This window comes from Macrotis lagotis, chromosome 1 (assembly GCF_037893015.1).
Source record: "Macrotis lagotis isolate mMagLag1 chromosome 1, bilby.v1.9.chrom.fasta, whole genome shotgun sequence".
Lineage (NCBI taxonomy): Eukaryota > Metazoa > Chordata > Mammalia > Peramelemorphia > Peramelidae > Macrotis > Macrotis lagotis.
The window spans coordinates 105,117,579-105,141,348 of record NC_133658.1 but is presented as its reverse complement, the minus strand read 5'-3'; the positions used below and the strand labels follow the sequence as shown (position 1 = coordinate 105,141,348).

At 34.4% G+C, this 23,770-nt stretch overlaps 1 long non-coding RNA gene across 1 annotated transcript in view; it reads left to right on the top strand.

The window, feature by feature from the left end:
• The first annotated feature begins 23,408 nt into the window (after positions 1–23,408).
• LOC141501741 (uncharacterized) overlaps positions 23,409–23,770 on the top strand; it is a 110,548-nt gene continuing 110,186 nt past the window's right edge. Inside the window, exon 1 of the long non-coding RNA XR_012472299.1 lies at positions 23,409–23,457. This is a non-coding gene — a long non-coding RNA (uncharacterized LOC141501741). The remainder of the gene's footprint in view (positions 23,458–23,770) is intronic.

Here is a 23,770-nt window from a genome sequence, read left to right as displayed (position 1 = left end):
GTAACTATGTTAAGCCCTCCTGAGATTCCTTCAAAAAATGACATGAATCACAACTCATAATAGATTTCTGAGCAACAGAACCCACAAAACACACAAAAGAATAACTTCCAGAAAGGTCTATCATGGGAGGGGTGGGAGGATATTCAAGAAGATGACTGAGATCCTTGACTGTGGAAACAGAGTATTTTACAGTTCAGGCTATGCAGCAGGAAGACTGGGATGACTCCAGTATACTGCATGGGTGCCCAAGACTGCCATTCAGCTGCATGGCTGCTGCGGACCATTGACCCCAAACAGCAAACTATTCAGGAAACAATTCCAAATATTCCCACTTTTCCCAATGGCCCTGGGAGTGAGTGGCTTACATCCCCAGCAGTGAAAGTACAGAGAGAGAGAGAGCCTTTAATATTCCTTGGCATTCAGAACACTGATCTACCACTTAGAGTTCCTAATATTGATGGCCCCAGACCAGTAAGAAAATCTCTATAGTCCTAAATAATTAAGGTCAACAAAACTGACCCCTTCTCTAAGACAAGATCCTTGAAAAAAAGTAAAAAAAATCTCAAAATGAATAAGAAAGGTCAGAACCAACAAAAATCACATGATAATCTTATTAGATATGAAAAAAATACAACATCCATTTCCAATAAAAAAAGTCTTACATGTTCCAACACTAGGAAGTTTGGGAATAAATGGAGTTTTCTTTAAAATAATAAATAATAACTATCTAGAACCATCAACAAATATTACATTTAATGGGAATAAACTCATAGCATTTCCATTAAATTCAGGGATGTAACAAAGATGCCCATTATCACCATTACTATTCAATATAATATAGGAAATTCTAGCAGTAGCAATAAGAGAAGAAAAAGAAATTGAAGGAATCAGAATTGGTAAGGAGTAGGCAAACTTTCCATTTTTGCAGATGTTATAGTGGTATAACTAGAGAATTCAAGAAAAATCATCTAAAAATGTCCTTGAAACAATTAACAAATTCAGTAAATAGCAGCATATAAAATAAACTCATATAAATCATCAGCATTTCTATATATGAATAAAGAAGCCAAAGAACAAGAGTTAGAAAGAGAAATTCCATTTAAAATAAGTGTAGACAACATTAAATATTTGGGAATCTACCTCCCAAGACAAAAGCCAGAAATTATATCAACACAATTATAAAGTTCTCCTCACCCAAATAAATTCAGATATAAATAATTGGGAAAAATGTCAAATGGTAATGGGTAAGTCAAGCTAATATAATAAAATGACAATTCTACCTAAATTAAATTACTTATTCAGTGCCATACCAATCAAGTTACCAAATAACTACTTTATCAAGTAAGAAAAAATAGTATCAAAATTCATCAAGGTCAACAAAAGGGCAAGAAAAGCAAGGGAATTGATGGGAAAAGAATTGTAAAGGAAGGTAACCTACCTAGCTCTACCAGATCCTAAAACTATACTATAAAGCAGCAGTCATCAAAACTTCCTGGTATTGGTTAAGAAATAGTGCAATAGATCAGTGGATTAGGATAGGTTCAAAAGAAGCTTCAGTAAATGACTAAAGTAAACTACTCTTTGACAAACCCAAAGACATCAGCCTTTGGGATTCTAACTCACTATTTGACAAAAACTGTTGGGAAAACTAGAAAACAATATGGCAAAAACTAGGAATAGATCCACATCTCACACTGTATTCCAAAATAAGGTCAAAATGGGTACAGCATTTAGACATAAAGAGCAATACCACAGATAAATTAATAGACCAAAAATACTCTATCTTTCTTAACTATGGAAAAGGGATAAATTTATGAACAAATAAGAATTAGAGCACATTATAAACTGCAAAATGAGTGATTTTGACTATATTAAACTAAAAAGATTTGCAGTAATAAAATCAATGCTGGAAAAATTAGAAGAAAAGCAGAAAGTTGGGAAACAATCTTCACAACCAGGAGTTCTGATAAAGGTCTCATTTCTAGAATATATAGAGAATTGCATCAAATTTATAAGACCACAAGTCATTCCCAAATTCATAAATGGTCATAGTATATGAACAGACAATTTTCGAATGCAGAAATTAATGCTAAATAATGAGGTATCATCTCACATCTATTAGATTAGCCCAGATGAAGGAAAAGGGAAGATGATCAATGTTGGAGAGTGTGTGGGAGGATTGGGACATTGATGTATTGTTGTTAGAGTTGTGAACAGATCCAGCCTTTCTGGAGAGCAATATGAAACTATACCCAAAGAGCAACAAAACTGTTCATATCCTTTGATCCAGCAATTCCATTTCTAGGTCTATATCCAGAAGAAATTGTAAAATTGAGAAAAGTCTTACATGTTCCAAGATATTCATAGCAACTTTTTTTTTGTAGTGGCAAAGAATTGGAAATTTAGGGGATGTTCATCAATTGGGGAATGGCTAAACCAGTTATAGTACATGAATACTATGGATAATTATTGTAAATGGTTGGACTCTAGAGAAGCATGGAATGACTTATAGGATCTGATGCTGAGTGAAAGGAATTGAGCCAAGAGAATGATGTACACATCAACAACATTATGAGATGAACAACCTTGATGGAAGCAACTCTTCTCAACAGTCCAGAGAACTAGGACAACTGAATTAGATTGGTAATAGTCTATATTATCCCCAATCAGAGGAAGAAAAACAAAACAAAATTCACAGAAAAAAAAATCCCTACTGAGTCTGATTAACGCTTTATAAAAAATGTTATGTATCTCTTTCCCTTAATCATAATTCCTCTTGCCAAAAAATTACTAATTTGTAAATATGTTTAACAAAATATGTAAGTAAAATGCTAACCTGAATGTTCTTTACGGAGGGTAGTGGGTTGGAAAGGAAGGGTGGAGTGAAATTTTGTAACTTGGAAAGTACAAATGGATGAAAATGAAAAAAATAATTTAAAAATTAAAATAAAAAAGAAATGTCAGAGAAAAGCAGGGTCTATTGACATAGAAATACTGTTGGACAAAACATTAGCTCAGAAAAGGAGGACAAAAGGGATTCTACTTGTAAAGCATTGGAGAAGTTGAGAAAAACTTCATAAAATAGCTTAGAATGGATTTTAAAAACAAATAGAAAACTTGGGAAAACATGCAAGAGAAAATTAATATCTTGCAACAAAAAGTGACAGAAGAAAACAAATCCTTTAAAAAAATATAACCAGGCAAATTTAAAAAGAAACTGATTCCTTCGAAAATACAATTGAGCAAAAAAAAGTAATAGCTCTTTTATAAACAGAATTGATCAAATGCAAAAAGTGATACAAAGGCTTACTGAAAAAAAATACCTCCTTGAAAAATAGGCTGGGATTAGCAGAAGCTAATGACTCCATGAGACACAAAGAATCTATTTTTTTTTAATTAAAAATAGAAAATTAGAAAAAATTTAAAATACCTCAATGATAAAACAAAGGATATGGAAAATAAATCCAGAAAAGATAATTTAAGAATTATTGGACTACCTGAAAACCATGATCCAGAAAAAAGACCCTGGATAGTATTCTTTAGGAAATCTTCAATAATAACTGCCCTGATATCCTAGAAGCAGAGGGCAAAAATAGTCATTGAAAGAATCCATCAATCCCATCCTGAAAGGGAAACCAAAATGAAAATGTCAAGAAATATTGTACCCAATCTCCAGAATTTTCAGATCAAGAAGAAAAATCTTGCAAATGGCCAGAAAGAAACACTTCAAAGACTTAGGAGTCACATTCAGAACTAGACAGGATTTATCTACATTGTCAACATTGAAGGATTGACCGAAATATATTCCAAAGGGCATGACAACTTGGATTGCATGAAGAATCAACTATTCAGCAAAACTTAGCATACTCTTTTAGGGGAAAAGATGGATATTTCACAACTAGGTGACTTCCAAACTTTCCTGCTGAAAAGACTACTGAAAATTTGATCTTCAAACAGCAGATTCAAGAGATACATAAAAGGTAAACAGGGGAAAGAAAAAGACTACTATTCAATAAAGTTAAATTGATTACATCCCTACCTGGGAGAAATATTCTCATAACTCTTGAGAGTTGTAATTATAATAGAGGGAGTATAAAATATATACTATCTGTTATATATACTGTGTATAGACATATACATATACATATATATATGTATATATATATATATGTATATATATATATATAGTAGAGAGAGGCTGAATGTATAGACATAAGCTGATTTTAATGCAATGATTTTTTAAAAATTTAGACATTAAAAATGGTGGGGATTGTAATGTGGCAAGAGGCAGGGGGAGTCAAAATGGGATAAGTTAATTACATGAAGGGTCACAAAGGACCTTTTGCAATAGGGGGAAGGAACTGAGGAGATAGGAAATGCTTTAATCTTTCATTCATTGAATTTGATTCAAAGAAGGAATAACACATGTACTCAGTTGAGTTTAGAAATTTATCTTATGGGATGGAACCAAGATGACTGCATGAAAACAAAAACTCTCTTCCACCGAACTCCAAATGCCTTAAAATTATGACTCTAACCAAATTCTGGAGTGGTAGAAAACACAGAAAGTCTTAGTGAAACAATTTTTGGACTCAAGATACCTTGGAGTATCCATGGGAAGGGTCTGTTAGACCAGTGCTGGAAGGAGCCCACAGCACAGGCCAAGTCAACTTTGCCAGAGCAAAACAGCCCTCGGGGTGCCTGGGTTTCAGAGGGGGCTTGGGTCCATGGCAGCAGGGAAGTTTTCAGCCCCCTTGATCCAGGGATTGACAAGGATAATTTAGAAGGTCAACAAGAAATCTCTGTGGCACCCAAATGAACATGGCCCATGCTATTCAGGCCTCAGCACAGTCCCATTCCAGGAAATGGAAGTAGACCTGTATAGTCTCCCAGGAGTTACTTTTAGCACTCTCAGCCAGATGGTAAGGGGTTTGGGGGAGACTTGAATTCTTTCCTCTATCTTGCAGACAGTACTTACTTGCTTTGTCCATAGTCAGATCCAGGTCACAATCTGAGACCCTTACTGCCATAGTGAATCCTCCTCATAACTCCAAGGCAGAGGGGTGTGCTAGTAGCCAACCACAGACCAGAGCACAAGCCAGGAGAGCAACCAGAGCTTCTCATAAAACCATGGAGGAATTGGGGTCCCTGGGGTAGTGTCCCCAAATACTCAAAACATTAGGAAGTACATTAAAATAGGTTAGAGACAGGGGAAAAGTGTGAAGAACAGAAGAAAAAGAATCTGATCATGCATAACTACTTTGGACACACAGAAGATCAAAACACACACTCAGAAGATGACAAAGTCTAAACTTCTGTATACAAAGTCTCCAAGAAAAATAAAAATTGTCTCAGAATATGGAAGAGTTCAGAAAAAATTTTGAAAATCAAGTGAGGGTGATAAAGGAAAAATTGGGAAGAAAAATGGAAGCAATACAGGAAAGTCATGAAAATCTAATCAGCAACAGGGTGAAGGAGATCCAAAAAATACCCAAGAAAATCACATGTGAAAAACCAGTGTAAGTCAAATGGAAAAACCAGTCAAAAAAGTTAATGAGTGTTAGGGACTGTTGTGTGTGGGAGCATTGTAAACCATCATAATTAGGTACTGGGAAGGATATTTAAGTATTTGTATTCTGGTGAATAAAGGGGGTACTTGGGGATCATCCAAGTCTTCCTGGTCTCCTGCCACTTCAACACTTGCCTAGGGAATACTGAGGGAGTCCAGAAAGCAACTCAACATATGGTGCCCAACAGGAAGGCAGGGTTATCTGAATGAAGTCCAGGAGAAGGACCAACAGATACAGCAAGGAAAACTTCCAGGAAATATCTGAAAGACTTCAGAGAAGGTAACAAGTTTACCATGGGGCTGATGTTAAGGAAGTTGATACAAGGAGGTGTGCAGAAAGCAAAGGTAAAGAGAAAGAATACAAACATATCTCTGATGGAAAGGCTCATCAAGGATATGTGTAAATCACTCCCAGGAGCTGGCCCTCAACAATAGAGAACACTATAAATGCATAATGGTTAAGTTGATTACATTAAATTGAAAAGTTTTAACACAAATAAAACCACTGCAACCAAAATTAAAAGGAAGACAGTAAGTTTGGAAACAATGTTTACGAATAGTTTCTGACAAAGGACTTGTTTCTGAAGTATATAGATAACTAAATCAAATTTATATGGATACAAATAATTCTAGTTGAAAAATGATTTAAGGATATGAGAAGGCAATTCTCAGATGATGAAATTCAATCTATCTTTAGTCACATGAAAATCCTCTAAATGATCATTAATTAGAGAAATTAAAATTAAAACAACTCTAGGCTACTATCTCATAGCTATCAGATTGACCCATATGACTAAAAAGGAAAATGATCAATGTTGTAGGTGATGTGGGAAAGCTGGCACATTGATGTTTTGTTGGTGAAAGTAAACTGATCCAACTATTCTAGAGAGGAATTTGGAATTATGATCAAAGGTTAATAAAACTGTGCATACCCTTGCATTCAGCATTATCATTACTAGATTTTTATACCAAAGAGATCGCTAAAAAGATAAAAACCTCATATATACTAAATTATTTATAGTAGGTCTTTTCATATGGCAAAGAATTGGAAATCTAGGGGGTACCTCTCAATTGGGGAATGACTGAACAAAAAGTGGTATATGACTGCAATGGGACAGTATAGTTTTAAAAGAAACCACAAGAGATGGAACTTCAGAATAACCTGGAAAGACTTGCATGAACTGATGCTGAGTGAAGTCAACGGAAGCAGAATAACATTAAACACACTGACAGTGGTATGGGGAAATCATCAGCTAAGATGAACGTGTTCATTTAAGCAGTACAATAATCAGATTCTAAAGGACTTGTGCTGGAAAATATCATCCATATCCAGTAAAGGAACTGTAGAGTTTAAATGAATACCAAAGCTTACTTTCTTTGATTTTTAAAAGTATCTTATATATCAGGCTATTTTTCCTTTTCATGTTTTCTATTTTTATTTGCTTCTTCCTTCACAACATGAATAATATGGGTCTAATTTTAACATGGTTATATGCATAGCCTATATTAGAATGCTTTCTGTCAAGGGGCATGGGATGGAAGTGATGGAGGGAGAAAAAATATTGTATCTGAAAAATAATGTATTTGAAAATAAATAAAAGTTTGACAATGAAAACTATATTTTAAAGACCCCAATTTTTTCTAATTTACTATGTCTCCCCCCTCTCTCCCTCCCTCCCTCCTTCCACCCTCCCCTACTTGCATTTCCCTCCCTCTCCTTTCCTCTCTTTCACTCCAATTTCTTCCTTTAAGATGAAATTAGAAGAAGGAATCTTGTTTTTTATCTGAGTAGTTGTATTTGTAAGCTGTAATAATAGCATATGGTAAATGTGAAAATAACCAGGTTCACATGCTTACAAAGGAAAAAATGATATATAGTCTCCTTTCCTTTTTCTTGAAGTAGATAGTATTAAGTATGGCAAAATTAAAGGCTGTACAGTCAATCAAGAGACTTGTTTACATAGGAAAATGGTATATATACCAGGGCAAAATCTTAGAGATCATCTATTATAACCATCTCATCTTTTAGAACCATATGATGTGTTGCCTGTAGTTTCATTGATTATTGAATTCTCCATACTCAGATCACACAATGAATTGATCAATATTCATTAAACGGATACTATGAACCAGTTACCATGCTATCAGATATTATTTTCTAGTTGTTGTTTGTTCTTCCTACTTGAAGAAAACTAATGGCATAAGGAAGATGCAGAGCTGTGCAAAGTCATTAATCTCACTCTCTATTCCAGAGTCATCTGGGTCCAAAGGTCAAGACTAGTGGAAATGGCCCAATGTAGTGGATAATTTGGTCTTCCTTGAGATTGAAGAATAAACAACCAGAGCAAAAACAATCTCTGCTGGAAGGCATTTCCATTCTAATAGCTAAGACAAAATTTATGCAAATATATCAAGGTACAACAAAAGCATGGAAGAGGATTCATGAAGAAATTGAAGCTTCAGATGAATCTTTAAGAAATCCAATGATTTTCAACTTACTAAAAAAATTAAAACGTAGAAGCTAATGAAAACTATTTCATCAGAGATAAACAAACATGAAAAAGTTATATAACCAAAACAAAATTGGGCAGTTTATATATTGAGAAGAGGATTAACATGATGCACTAACATCTAAGAAAAGGTGGTAAAGGAAGGTAACCCCTTGGATGAATAGCTTCCCATATGAATTGAAGAAACACAAGAGAATATAACAAGAACAACATGGAATAAGAAAGTATAGGTGGGTATATACACACACATGCACACACATTCATAGATATATGCATATATCCCTGCTGAACATACCTATATAAATATAATACCATATTCATGTCTTTGCAATAGCTACATATCAATTACTTAGACCTTTATAAATACTTATTTTTGACTCTAGTGGCATATAAACTGTCTTCCAATAATTTTCTTTATAGGAAAAACAATGTGGATGTCCTCACAAGCACTTGCTTCCTGAGAGATTATTGATGATCCTTTGGATTCATGATTATTATTTTTGTTGTTGTCATTGAGTTATTTCAATTATATCCAACTCTACATGATTTCATTTGGAGTTTTCTTCGCAAATATACTGTTTTATCACATCTTTCTCCTGCTCATTTTACAGATGAAGAACTGAAGCAGATAGAACTAAGTGAATAGCCTAGGCTCACATACCTAGTAGGTTTCTGAGGTCAAATTTTCAGTCATGCCCTACTGACTCCAGGACTGTACCAATTAGTTGTCTTGGATTCATTATACCTTATGCAAATAAAATAAAACCCTTTGAAGTCTCTGATTTACTTTCGATGTGGGTTATGTTCATTTTTTATGTGTGCAACACTCCAAATTACAAAATTCCTTTTGAATCAGACTCTGTCCTGACATGTAATTCTTTGGGGGTTTTTTCCTAATATATCAGGGAGTTTGTTCTACATTATATTGAATCTGTTTTCCAAAAAAACTTGTCACTGAATTCACTCTTCACTAAACACATTGTCTCCAGTAATTGTTAACATGGATGAACAAATATTTGAAATCATTAAATTCCAGGTAATATTTTATAAATAAATTATTGTCTCTCATCACAGACTTCTCAATAGTTGTCTTCTCTTGCTCAAAATTCTCTGAAATATTGCAAAATAAAAGAAAGAATATCTGATGTCTTTCTCTTCTCTAGAACCATCTATGACCAATTTTAAAAGGAGTTCAAAGGAGAACTTCTTTGTGAAAAAGTTTATTTCTTTTTAATATGACTGTAAATGGATTGGAAGGATTTGTTTTTATCCATTCACATTTCTGAAGAATAAATGGTAATCTAAGAAGAAAGACACTGTGAAAATAAGAAATAATAATAATAATAATAGTAATAATAATAATAACAACAATAATAGAGACATAAAAAAGTCAACAGTCTTGGTAAGTTTAATGGGATGATGAAAATAAAAATTAAGTGTGATTTAGGGTCAAGACCATTGACAGTAACATAGTGGCAGGGACAGGAATATTTCTAGAGGTGACTTTGTCAGCATTTTATTTTTAAATTGAGTTTTAATAGAAGGCCTCCATTATTCTGGGCAAGTGCCTCAGCTCATCATTGCATAATAGAGAAAAAGTGAGTTCTCAAAAAGCAGCAGGAAAGAGGCAACATCTGTCACTTTTTACTTGATGTTTCAATATAGGCTCAGGAAACAGACTGAAGCATAGAGCACCTGCATTTCTCAGAAAGCTCTAAACTGTCTCATTTTTTTCATCTAAAGCCCATCACTTTCTATTTCTAACCCTTCATCAGACGAGGATTTATCATTATTATAGTCGTCATGATTGCTATTATGTATCATTAGACCCTCTATCACCAACAAGAGCTCATTATAGCTTCATTTTCCTCCCAAGACTTCAACTAGTTCTAAAAGGTAAATGTTTATTATTGCTTCAGATGTAGACAGCACAGAGCTTTATTCAGGAACTCTTCCCGACTTCAAATCACTCTCTACACATTCCCTGCTGGCTTCTATAAAGCAGATAAAGATTAACAATACAAATTTGGGCAGGAGACAATAACTTTTCTTAAGTTTATACTTAAATGCTTGAATTGAACTTGTTCACAGTAGATGCAGTATATATGAACTCTAGTTGAAAGTAGCTCCAGAAAGAACTGTGATTTAAAATCACCTGACTTAGACTTCAACTCCAAAGGATATAATCAAGAAAGGAAATGCATTGTTCATTCGGGGAAAGAAACAATGTTAGAAAAGCATGTCCATCCAAGGAGTTTCAAGTTTTTTTAGTGTCTCCTGAAAGGAGGGAGCTTGCCTATTCCTATAATAACTAAATAGAGAAATACATAATAGAAAAAATAGCTTTGCACAAAATTAAATAATTTCTTATAAGATAGAGTATGACTAGCATTAACATTAAAATATTTTGAAGAATATCAATAAAATGATAAGTTAGTTGAATTCTAGTAGTCTACAAGGTGCTGTCAAATGAACTGGTTGACTATCAAATCCATCAAGGTATTTTGACACTACATTCTCTGAGTTTTTTGTTATTTTTGCAAGGCAGTACCCAAGGTCACACAGCTAGGTAGTTATTAAGTCTCTCTGTCTAGATTTGAATTCAGGTCCTCCAAATTCCAGGACTGGTGCTCTATTTATTGCACCACCTAATTGTCCCATTCTCTCACTTTTTAAAAAACTTATTTTAACATCATAGATACTCTAGGGGATTTGTAGTCAAGGATCCCTTGTTATTTTAAAGATAGCATTACTTATAGTATGTTATTATTCCATTGTATTCATATACCACAATTTCTTCAGCTTTCCTCAGTTTTCTAAGTGGTAATTGAAATCATTGCCTTAGTCATGTGTTGTAGGGTCTAGCTCATTGAAAACCTAGTATATAGATTCAGTAAAATGTAAAAGTCTTAATAGTGTGTGCCCCTTTAAGCAGCAAAAAATATTATGGTATGGGTTTCTCAGCAAAAGTCTCAAACTCTAAAGTTCATCTTGTGGTTCCTGCAAAAATTTCTATCAATGAAAACCATAACAATAAGTATAAACGAAGATTAATGAAAGTCAAAAGAAAGCACATTGGCTAGATCATGAATGGTCCAAGTCTTTGTAAACAAAGAAATTTACTCAAAACAACCCAAGTAGCTGGGACCCAAAGCCAGTACTAAATTGAGGCAATCTAAAAATATCTGACAATCCTTAGTGATATATATTTTGCAGCTCCTTCCTTTGGTTTTTATAATTACCATGGGAATTTTGGGATAGGTTTTGAAGGGATCCATCTAGCAGCCACCCTAGATTGCTCCAGAGCAAGTATCCTATTTTGATTATTAAACTACTTTATATAATCAATCTGGAGCTACTGACTCATTTATTCTGTATGTGAAACATTCTTGAATATTCCTATGCAGGAGATTTCCAGGCACAACATTTGCTTACCTCATTCCTTTTTTTTAATTCCTTCTTCAGGATCACAAACTTTGTTTTGCTTCTGAATATTCTTTCATTGGGCCTGGTAAATACTGCAGTTGATAGACCAACAGGACTGAAGTAAGAAAGATTTGGGTTCAAATTTGGCCCCCAATATTGCTAGCTATGTGACCAGGGAAGATCACTTAACTATTTGCCTCAGTTTCCTAATCTACCAAAATAAGTTGGAAAAAGAAATGGCAAATCATCATGGTATCTTTGGAAGAAAAGGTCAACTGGGCATTTTGAGGATGGAATGTCTTAAGCAGGGAAAACATTTGAAGGGGATGTGAAGCATATTGAAGAGGTATAGACAGGATCATATATGATCTGTCAGACTTTTCAAGAAACAAAAATAGATCTTGGCAAGATCTAAGAGCATATTTTCTGCCAAGATGACTTACCCTCAAAGTTAAAAATAATGCTATAGATAAAAGGGGGAAACAATAAGCCCCCCCCCAAATAAGATATGACTCAAATGACTGAACAATAGCAACATTTTTTCCCTTGGTATTATCCTCCCTCTTAATATTTCACTTATTTATTCTCCCCATAATAGAATATTTGTATTAGGTTGTCAGAACTGAAATTATGATCATTTGAGACACAAAGTTCTGAGCACATTCTATTTATTGGTAAGGATAACCAATTACCTATAATGCTTTTCTTGGCTCCTCAGTCAACAGACCTTGAGGTAGGGCTTACTAACCTTCATATAGTTTTGAGAAACATGAAAGAACAGAGAACAGGAAACATAATAGAATACAATTTGATTGAATGGAAGTCTTAAACTTCCCCTAGGGGTTAGCACAACTCCTCCTTCCATTTTCTTTCTGTGGAAAGCACTGGTGTCCACCTACATGGCACTATCCACCTACAATGGCTAATTATGTCACAGCAATAACAAACCAGACTTCCTTGGAAGATAGCTGATTTCACCAAAATAACTAACTTCCTGGAGCCCACTTGTATCTTGTAAGGCTTGGGGATTTTTTGGTTTGTTTTAGGGACTTTTTGCAAGGCAGTGGGGTTAAATGGCTTGCCTAAGGCCCCACAGCTAGGTAATTATTAATTGTCTGAGGCCGGATTTGAACTCAGATACTCCTGACTCCATGTATGGTGCTCTATCTATGTGCCACTTAGCTGCCCCACAAGGCTTGTTAATGAGAAAACATGTCTCCCTTAATTATACATGAGTAGGCAAGGCTCAATAGGAAAATAAAAGGATTCCCTTAATATTATATGGGCAATGATGCATAGAGAGATAATATATTTCTTTAAACTAAGGTGATTTATTTCAGAAAAGAAAACTGAATTTCTGAACTCATGAATTTCTACACTTAACTCAAAGACAAAGAAACATAGTTTAGGCAGCTACAGAACAAATTTGAATACAGAATGGATTCAAATATAATGGAATCATGGTAATCACAAAGCTCCTTACAATTGATTAAATAAATATATTAAGCTTTTCTAAGCTATTTATTTCCTGTTAATTTTTAAAAACCATAGAAGTTTTCTATTTCATGAAAAGCTTATTTTTGTTAATATTGTTTCCCCCTTTTATCTGAAGTACTATGTTGGCTTTGAGGGTAAGTAGTCTTAGCTACTATGTTCTTAGATCTTTCCTTTAAGCCAAGATCTACTTTTGTTTTTCATAAAATCTTTCAGATCATATGTATTCCTATTTGTCTCTCTTCAACATGGTTCACATCCTCACCCAATGTTTACCCCTCCTTACCAGAGCATTTCAAGTCATTACCTAGTACATAGTAAGTTAATAAGTACTTAATTACATTTCTCTCAGTCCTCATATCTTTTTCTGCAGTTCCTTTGATGTGAGATATTTTAATATAGAGTATGAATTTCTGATATTTTACCTTCTGGTTGGGTAACTTTTAATTGCATTTTATATATACAAGGCTTCTAATATATGCGCATAGTGTTTATTTACAATTTCTCTAAATATGAAATCCATGAATTTTCAATCATGGTTTTCATAGAGTACTATATTATTAATTTATTTTCCTTGAACCTGTTTTTCTGAGTCAATTTCTTTTTCTCTAATGTCAGATATTTTATATTTTCTTCCTTGGTTTCAGTGTTTTTATTTTGTTCTAATATTTCTTGCTGCCTATTGGAGTCACTGATTTTCTTAATTTAAAGGGATTTGAATTCTTAGTTAAGATTTAACATGTTCTCCTCTACACCATATGCTCTCTTTTCAAATGATTGCTCCAAAGATTTTGTTTCATTTGTATTTTCTTTATTTTTGCAAGTGTTCTTGTATTCTTCTGGAAAATTATTTTTTTTCTTTGAGAATCTTCTTAATCTCACTATAGGTCATTTGAATTATTATATTGATTTCTGCCTCCTGGGATTACTCATTCCCTTTGATTTTTGAAGTTCTGAGTGTTATATTGTTAGGATTCGACTTGGTATATCATGACAGTAATGCGAGATAGATAGATAGATAGGGAGATAGATAGATGATAGATAGACAGACAGATAGATAGATGATAGATAGATAGATGGATGGATGGATGATAGATAATGTATTAAGCACTTATAATCATCCATGCCTTGTGCAGAGCAGTCACAATAAAAATCAAAGCAAAATGATAGAGCTCCCTTATCTTATATTTATATGTAGGAGAGACTTCATAAAATGCAGTTGAAAACCTCAGGGGCGAGAAAGAATTGAACTTTGAATGATCAAAGTCAAGCTATAGTCCAGGGAGATATGGAATAAACTGGTTTTGAGTTCAGTTGACTGACTTGAATATATCCTCAAATGGAAGTTTTGGTTCAAATTCACCAGTCTGATGAAGGGTAGCATAGACTTCAGAGGCCTGTCAGCAGATATACCTTGATATAAGTTCTACAAAATACAGTACAAAGCTGGTTGCAACCAGCACTGTGCACTCACTGATTCCTGCCCACTGCTCTCCCTTAGGAGAAATACCCACATTTCAACTTTCTGACCATCCCAGATGGGTCTTTTTAAGAGACCCCTTTGTTCTTGCTCCCTTCAAACATACTAAACTTACGTGTCTGACTCTAATCCGTTGGCATTAGCTTTTTTAAGGGCTTCTTTTATTTTCTGTGGGCTGTTGGATGACTTTTATACATTTTAGGAGTGGATAAAGTTATTTTCTATAGTTTCTAATGGATTCTTGGTTTGTTATTAAGTTTAGCAAGATGTGTTTTACTGGAATACAAATACGGAAGTTAGGAAACCTGCTTCTCTTTCAAGTAGCCATCTTGTCAGAAAGCTCCTATGTTCTTTACACTATAAAAGGATACCTATTCCTTATGTGAATGCAACATATATTGAAACTGATTTTTATATTCCCTTATCCAAAACTTGTCTATCTATCTCCCTTTCACCCTTTCTTCTCTACTTCTATGCCCAAAAATTGCTCCAGTGATACCTATCAGCAGTCATCGATACACATTATTCTAGGTTAATTACTAAAAAAATTAGAAAAATCCACAACCTAAAACTAAACAATTTTATCCCAATGGAGAACTTTTGTGCAATAACATTATAAAAATAATTTTATCCTTATTGGGTATTTTTCCCCTTCTTTCAGTTGGGATTTCATTTTATGCATCTTAGCTCAGGGTCTCAAATTAAAACATTAATAACTGACTGTGATTGTTTAACCACATGAACTCTTTCATAATGAGGGTATTCATTAAGGCAAGTCATCTGCATATTGTGACCTAATCACATTTTTCCTGAGAGAAAGAACAGAATCTCATTTTGAAATGTAAACTATGATCACCCCTGCTATGTCTCCAACTGATGTCAGCATTTCTAGCATAAGAACCTGGTCATGGTCTAAGATAAGGCTTAACAGACCACTGACTGCATGATTGAGTAAAATATATCAACAAATTGGAATGTGAAACATGATAGTGGTTAGTGTAAAGAGCACTAGATGTGAAATTCTGTTCTTGACAATGGAACTAACTATATAACATTAAAAACAGAACAAGTAATTTCTAAGTTGTATCTTTCTAGTGCAATACATACTTGAAAAGAATCCTCTCTAGAACAAAGCCATAAACTGCTCATTTAACTGTTGCCTGACAACCTTGGGCAAGGAACTTCATATTTCTGAGTTTCATATTCTTCCGTGAAAGGAGAAAAATTGGTATAAAAAATTTCTCAAGTCTCAATTTAAAAACAGTCTGAGGGAGTGGCTAGGTGGCACAGTAGATAGAGCACCAGCCCTGTAGTCAGGAGTACCTGATTTCAAATCTTACCTCAGACACTTAATAATTACCTAGCTGTGTGGCCCTGGGCAAACTACTTAATCCCATTTGCCTTGCAAAAAAGAAAAAACACCTTAAAAAACAGTCTGAAAGCATTAAGTATTTAACAAGTGAAAGAAGGGGAAAAATCCAATAGGGATACAATTAATTTTATAATGTTACAACTTAAAAGCTCTGCATTTGGATAAAACTGTTTAGTTTTAGGTTGCATGTTTTTCAAACTTCATTTCTTTAATAATTAAGATAGAATAATATGCATTCACAGAAGAAAGGTAAAAAACAGGCACTAAGCCAAGATGGTAGAGTAAAGGCATGACCTCTCCTAAACTCTCCCAAATTCCTCAATAGACAATGTCAAAATACACTTCAATACAAATTCTGAATTAGTGGTGCCAACATAAGCACAACTTAGAAGGTTGACAGAAAAGGTCTGTTTGACCCCTGTGAGAGTAGCATACAGTCTCGGGAAGGGTCATGCCTAGGTCTAGTTTCCAGACCTCTCAGTCTATGGATGTTAAAAGATTAAATCAAATGGTCAGAAAGGGTACACAGGGAACTCTTTGCTGGTACTGGAACATGATTCTGTTGCATTGCCCATAAATAGTTATGGGTCCCAATCCCAAGTGTAAGGAGAAGGGACCCTGGAGTCAATTCCAGGAAAGAAAAGTGTTTGTGTGTGTGTGTGTGTGTGTGTGTGTGTGTGTGTGTGTGTGTGTACTCACAGACCAGAGCACACCTTTCTTTAGATTATCTGCCTTATGTGGGTAAAAAAAATAAACTGTGATAAAGACAAACTGAGGCACAAAGTTCTGAGAATGATCAGTTTATTAGTAAGGCCAATGAGGGCAATGAATTCTCAGGAGCCAAAGATGTTTCAGGCAGATCAATTTTTTATACAATTGGTTACAGGTTTAGTGACATAAATTAAACTAAGACTGTGATTGCTCTAGTCAGCACAGGTAGAGTGTAGGCTTACATTTTACTTACTCACACTAATTAAAAAGGGTGGATCTATGAAATGGGGCATCAATTTTATATCTCCTCCATCTTTGAATCTATGAAGCCATGTCCCCTTTGAATAACCATCTATAAACCAAATTGATTTAATCAGGCATGATCAGCAACATTTTATAAAGGACAAATCATGGGAGGTTTGATTTTTACAGGTGGTGGCTAACTGTTATAGATGACCCAGCAAAGGATATTAAGTTTCTCAGACCTTCTCCATCTGCATCTTGTGATGGCTAGTCAGAAATAGGTTTCCATTACTCAGGAGTGGTTTTGTGGTACAGGCTAAAGTCTTTACACCTATGGTCAGCACACTGGCAAATTCTGCTGGGGACAATCTTCAGCAAGCTGTTTTTTTGCAAAGATAATGACATATGGAAAAAATAGAATTTACAAATCTTCCAAACAATTTGATGATCAACTGTCTTCTTTACTCTAGTAACCCACTCCCAAGATTCATTTAATCTTGAGTCGAATTTCAGATATCTTGTATTTGTGTGGTTCTTGGAAATGACTTTTCATGATCCCATATTTGATGGAGATCTAAAAATAAGGGGTCTTCATAAAACACTGCTTATCCAGTTCAATATCATTTTCAGAGGTTCCTTAGATGTCCTTGCTGTAATCTTTTACCAAAACAGATCTTAATACAATTGAGTAAGTAGTTGAGGTGGTAGAATATAGAATATCAAATTAGAAACCCACACCTCAAACTTCAGAGAATTTAAGTTTTACATTTCCTTGGCTGTTTTTCATTCTAATCTCATACTTTATATAAACTTTGCTACCAACTCTTAAAAAAATGCAGGAGGTGCTGACTGATAAAATGAGCACTTTCATATGTTTAGTTTTTATTTCATGAAAAGAAAAAATTAAGCCTTTAAAACTGTAAAATAGATGAATAGTTCATTGTATATTTCATGAAAGATCTACACATATCTTGATGTTCCTCAAAATTGTGTGCTTCATTGATCTTTATATAAACATGATTCCAATTTATTTGCTATTTAAGAGAATATTTTGAATATATTAACATGATTAAAGGATACTGTGGTATCCATCCCCTATAAAAATAACACCTCATGGTCTATATCACTTGTAATTTAAATGACAATTCTAAAATGAATCCTCATGATACTATAGAAATATTATAGTTTCATAAATCATTCATTCATCCATAAGTCATCAGTAAAGCTTATCTTTTAGGTTTATTACAATTAGGAAATAAGGCATCATTTTATTCTTGTGATAATCAATGAATTTTCTATTTGAGGAAAAAAGGAAAAGACATTTTCCTTTGTTCAGTTTTGCTTTGGTTATGAGCCATAATTAAAAAGCTGGTCACATAGAAAGACTCACCATGGTCCACAGGGTATCATAGCAGGTTCAGATAAACCTAGCTGGGAAAATTTCTTCTTTGCCAGTTTGGGAAAAATAAATCAAAACAATCTTACTTTCACCTTTTAAAAGGTCATTCTCTCTGCTTTCCCAGAACATTTACCTATTCCAGTCCTCAGATTGCAAAACCACAAGGTATTTATTTCCCTTGAACAATGAACTAGTGACCTGATGAGAGGTCAGGTATTTATACCTGAAATGAAACTTAGAATAGAAAGAAATTAAAGTCCCATGAAACATTTTGTGAAACAGCCAAATTTCACTAATTATAGTCTTGGGCTGGGTTATTGTCATTATGTTATCAAGACTTGAATAATTCTGCGAAAGACTCATAAAAGTGACAGCTGCTTTCCTAAGAGGAAAATAAAATCTCTAAATTTAAATCCTATTTCTACTAGATAAATTTAGAGATATCACTATAGTAATGTCCTTTTTTCTTACAAAAACATTTTACTTTTATTTATTTTTTCACATACAATAGTCAGGTTGTTAAGATAAGCATAATTCCCCCACAAAGGAGAAGCCTTAAGAAAAACAAAGTGAGAGTAAATAAAAGGGTGCTTCAGTCTATATTCAGATATATTAGCTCTGTCTTTGGGATGGATAGCATCCTTTATCATAAGACCATCACAGAAATTGTTTCAGTATTTTTTCCCACAGTTACACTAGTATTTTCCTCCATCCTATTCCTCCCCACCGCCATTTATTGTGTTCTCTTTCTTCTTTTGCCCTTTATCTCCTCAAAAGTGTTTTGTATCTGACTGCCTTCTCTCATGATCTTCCCTGTCTTCTATCTCCTACCCTCTCCCTCCCCTTCCCCTGTCTCCTTTCTCCCATTCCCTTTCTTCTATAGGGTAAAATAGATTTCCATAACCCAAGCATTTTCTTGCCTCTTTCATGTGAAATAAGCTAGCCCATTGTAACTCTCCTTTCCCTTTCTTCTATTATGTTCCTTTCTCAACCATTAACTCCATCTTTATAATATATTGTACGTTCATATTCAGTGTTCTCCTGTGCATTGTCTATATAAGGTACTTCTAATTGCCCTAATAAATGAGAAGGTTCATATGAGTTGTCAGTATTATCTCCCTATGCAAGAATACAAGCAGTTTGACATCATTAAATCCCTCATAATTTAGCCTTCTCATCCACCCTCTCTAGGTTTCATCTGAGTCCTGAACTTGATGATCAGACTTTCTTTTCAGCCCTGGTCATTTCAACAGGAAAGTTTGAAAGCTCCCAATTTTATTGAAAGTCTATATTTTCTCCTGAAAGAGAATGTTCAGTTTTTCTGGGTACCTGAAGCTCAGTTGTAATACAAACTCTTTTGCCTTTTGTAATATCATATTCCAAGTACTGCAAACCCTTAATGTAGAAGCTGCTAAATCTTGTAGTATCCATACAAACACACACACACACACACACACACACACACACACATACACACAGACAGACAGACAGACACACACATACACACTTAACCATAGTGCCACAATATTTGAATTGAATTAATTCTTTAATTCTTTCTGAATGCTTGTAATATTTTCTCCTTGACTGGGCAGCTCTGGAATTTGACTATGCTATTTCTGGGACTTTTTATTTGGGGATTACTTTCAGGAGGTGATCAGAGGGTTCCCTCAATTATTATTTTACCCTGTGCTTCTAGGATTTCAGGGCAATTTTCCTGGATTATATCTTGAAAAATTTAGTTTAAACCTCTTTTCCTGTTCATGACTTCCTGATATGTTTTTTCAGATCAGTTGTTTTTCCAGTGAGATATTTCACATTTTTCTAGTTTTTCATTTTTTTAAGTTTTATTTTACTGTTTCTTGAGTTCTCTCAAAGTCATCAGCTTCCCCTAACTCTATTCTACAATTTTAGAAATTATTTTCTTCAGAGAGTTTTTGTATCCCCTTTTCCATATGACCAATTCTGCTTTTTAAGGCATTCTTTTCTCATTCACCTTTTGAACTGCTTTTTTCCTCTTTGAACTAAACTGGTTTTTAAGATGTTATTTCCTCTAGTATTTTTTTTTTTGTAATTCCTTCACTAACTTTCTGACTTGATTTTCATAATTTTTACTTTATCACTCTCATTTTGCTTCTTAATTGTTAATCTACCTCTCTTGCTTGATTTTCAAAATCTCTTTTGACCTCTTCTATAGTCTGAGACCAATTCATAGTTTTCTTGGTGGTTGTGGATACAGACCTTTGACTTTGGTATCTTCTGATTGTATATTTTCATTCTTCAAAGGATCAAAGTAATTATCTCTGTTCATATTTTTTCTTTTGTTATTTGCTCATTTTCCAAATCTATGACTTGATTTTAATTCTTTGTTAAAGTGAGACTCTACTTCCAGGGTGGAGGATACACTTTCCCAAGCTTTTAAGGGTTTTTGCAGCAATTTTCTGGGACACCGTTTCAGGGACCTCAATTCCTTCAAGGTCTTCTAAGGGGTTATGATTGTTCTCCTGTCCTATGCTCTGGCCTGTGGATGACCACAAACACACCCCTCTGTCCTGGAATTGCAAGGAGGTGCCTTCCTCTGCTCTGGAAGTAAAGCTTCTTTTCCTGAGAATGGGAACCAGAATATTATCTGGATCTAAGCATGAACAAAGCAACAGAGTCCTGCCTCATAGATAGCAAAGAGACCTCTGCAGTTTTCCCCTATCACCTTACTCTTGCCTGAATACTCTGAAAGCAGCTGATAGGAGGCTCCCTGCTGGGTGGCTCTGCTGGTCTATTCCTGATTCTTGGTACCAGTTCTGAGTTGAGACCTGCACTAGACTAGGCTCTGTGCCCATTCTGTTGTGGCAGTTTTTCCTTCCAAGTTGTCTTTGGCAATTCTTGTACTGAGAAGTCTGGAAACCATACACTACCATTGAACCATGTGCCCCATAGGGTGTTCCTGGATGGCTGGAGTTGGTTTGTTCTGGTGGTCGGTGAGTCCTGGGCCATGTTGCAGCCTTTCTACATCTTTCTAATCCCGATGTAATAGACTATTCTCAAAGACTTTCAGAGTTGTGTTGGGCTAGAAAATTGTTTCACTCAGTCTTTCTGTGGGTTCTGCCACTCTAAAATTGGGTTACAGTCATTGTTTAGATGTATTTGGAGTGGTCTAGGGTAAAGCTGACTGAATTTCCCACCCTGGCTCCACCATCTTGAATAATTTTCAAAAGTGATGTACAAATGAGCCATTTTAATATATGGTTTCCCACCTTGATTTAGTTTCTTAAAATTCAGTTTTATTTGTTAGGTTGAGAAGATTTCATAATCTATATTGAGCAGAAAACCTAAGGGACTTAAAATTTTGTGTATAGCTTGTATCCCACAATAATTTATCATTAGTAACAATTTTAAAGAATAAGTACATCATTCAATAATTAGTACAGATTGTTTAAAAAAATGGATAGTCCAATGCATTATAACCTCTCTAAGAGTATTACAACTTTTGAAAAGAAAAAATTTACACAATTCCATGTATTTTAATCCAAAATTGTCCAAAATATGACCTGTGGACTACATGCAACCCACAGTGTGAATTTATGCAACCTGACTGTGGGTTTTAATTTACACAAGGGAAAAATTAAAATAATAATTTGCATGGAATGAGAATTAGAATTTTTAATTCCATCACTAATAGATAATCTCACTGATGTTAATTTTCTTTTGTGTTTTCAAGCAGTATTATAGATAGAACATATTGCACAGGCTTTTTGCTTGATCTATGGGATGCATTCTGTCAGTATGATGCTGTTATGTTGTCACTTTGTTGTTTGGTGCTTGCTTTGTTTGCACCTGTACCTTTTCATATTGATGTTGTCATCAATATGGTGAGTGTTCCCTCACTTTCTAAGAAGTTATGAAGCAACCATTTATATCTAAGAACCTTGACCCTGGAGCCTTCCCACAGTTCTATGTCTGCTGAATGTGAACTGTATTTTTTTATTCTGGATGCAGCCCTCAAATAATTATTTTATTTTAATGCAGTCCTAAGAAAATGTAAGGTTGGATAGCCCTATTGTAAAATATGAAACAATATGTCTTACAACTTGGGTTATATCAATTCAATCAAACACATTTCCACATTGATTTAAATAAAAGTTAATTCATTTTAGAACCTTAAAGTAACTCACTAATGATAAGTAATATATATATATATATATATATGTATGTATATTACACAACAGGTATTATTTTAAGTACTTTACAATTATGGGGAAAAGAAAGCATTGTCTGTCTAAATCCTTTTTTTTAGGATTCTATCAAGCCTTCCACCATCTATTCTGTATTTATAAATAAGACAGAATCAAGGAGGAGATGGAGAACCATCTTTACAAAGTATAGTGGTGAAAATTATAGGTGGAAAGCTAATAACTGTTATGGTTACCCCCTCAGGCCCCCTGCCCCTAAAACCTGCCTCCCCAGTCCAGCAGCAAAGGGTCTGTAATTTTCCACTGTAACCCCCTGAAGTACTATGACATCCTGTTTACAAAACTCCTCTCTTGCCCCCAACCCAACACCTGTAACAACATGAAATGTGCTTATATGTCAATTTCCTGCTTGGCTCTGTCTCCCATATGCCAGGTTTTCCCTTTCCTCACCTGGGTGGAAAGCCCCTAGGTAAAGTATAGACCACCCATGATTTTAACTTAGATAAGAAGTAAACAAGGATGTGGTTTTTCAGTATATAAGCTTTCCTGTACCTGCATCATTTTACTTCTAGACAATCAGTCTTCAATTCAAATAATTAAGGACTCCTAAATTCTGATTGACTTGCCTAAATCCTTGCAGTCATAACATAACCAAAGAAAAATACATGTTTCCTCATCGTTTTTGAGAAGGCCTGTTTATTGGAAATGCTTACAAATGTTTGGTGTGTTTGGGAGTTAAACTATTCATTGAGGTCTTTGGGGCCATTAGAATTGCTTTATAATAAGTGACAATCAATTAGACGCAAATAAATTCATCTAGCACAACTGCAAAGGCCTCTCTTAGGTAATCATTGTGGAGAGCTGTAGTTTTCAGTAAGCAAGAGAGCTTTGGAGAAGTCATTGATCTTTTCAGAGTTAATGTCTTTTATGCTAGAAAAATATTTATCTATCTATTGCACAAGGGAGAATGCTTGGCAAGGACCAGAGGGATTGGTCAAAATCAATTTATGTCCCAGGAATCTAATGGATATTATAACATTAAAGGCTCTCGGCTTGTCTTCTCATAACGGTAAGTTTTTATTACTTTTCTCTGTATTATATAATTTATATAAAAATTTAAGCTTTCTTCCCATTTTAACTGTTTTATTTAATACATTTATAGTTAATTTTATAAAAGTAATTTCCTTTTTTGGTGTTGGTACTTAGTCTATAAAATCATGTAAGCATATTATCTTAATCTATTAAAGATCTTAGTTCTTATTTTCTTCTGCCATTTAAAAAGATTGTGGCATTTTTCAATTCTGTAGGTTATTGAATTATTGCATATAACTAAGTAACTAAGAGTTTTATTGCTTCTCATCAAAAAGGAGATTTAATTATCT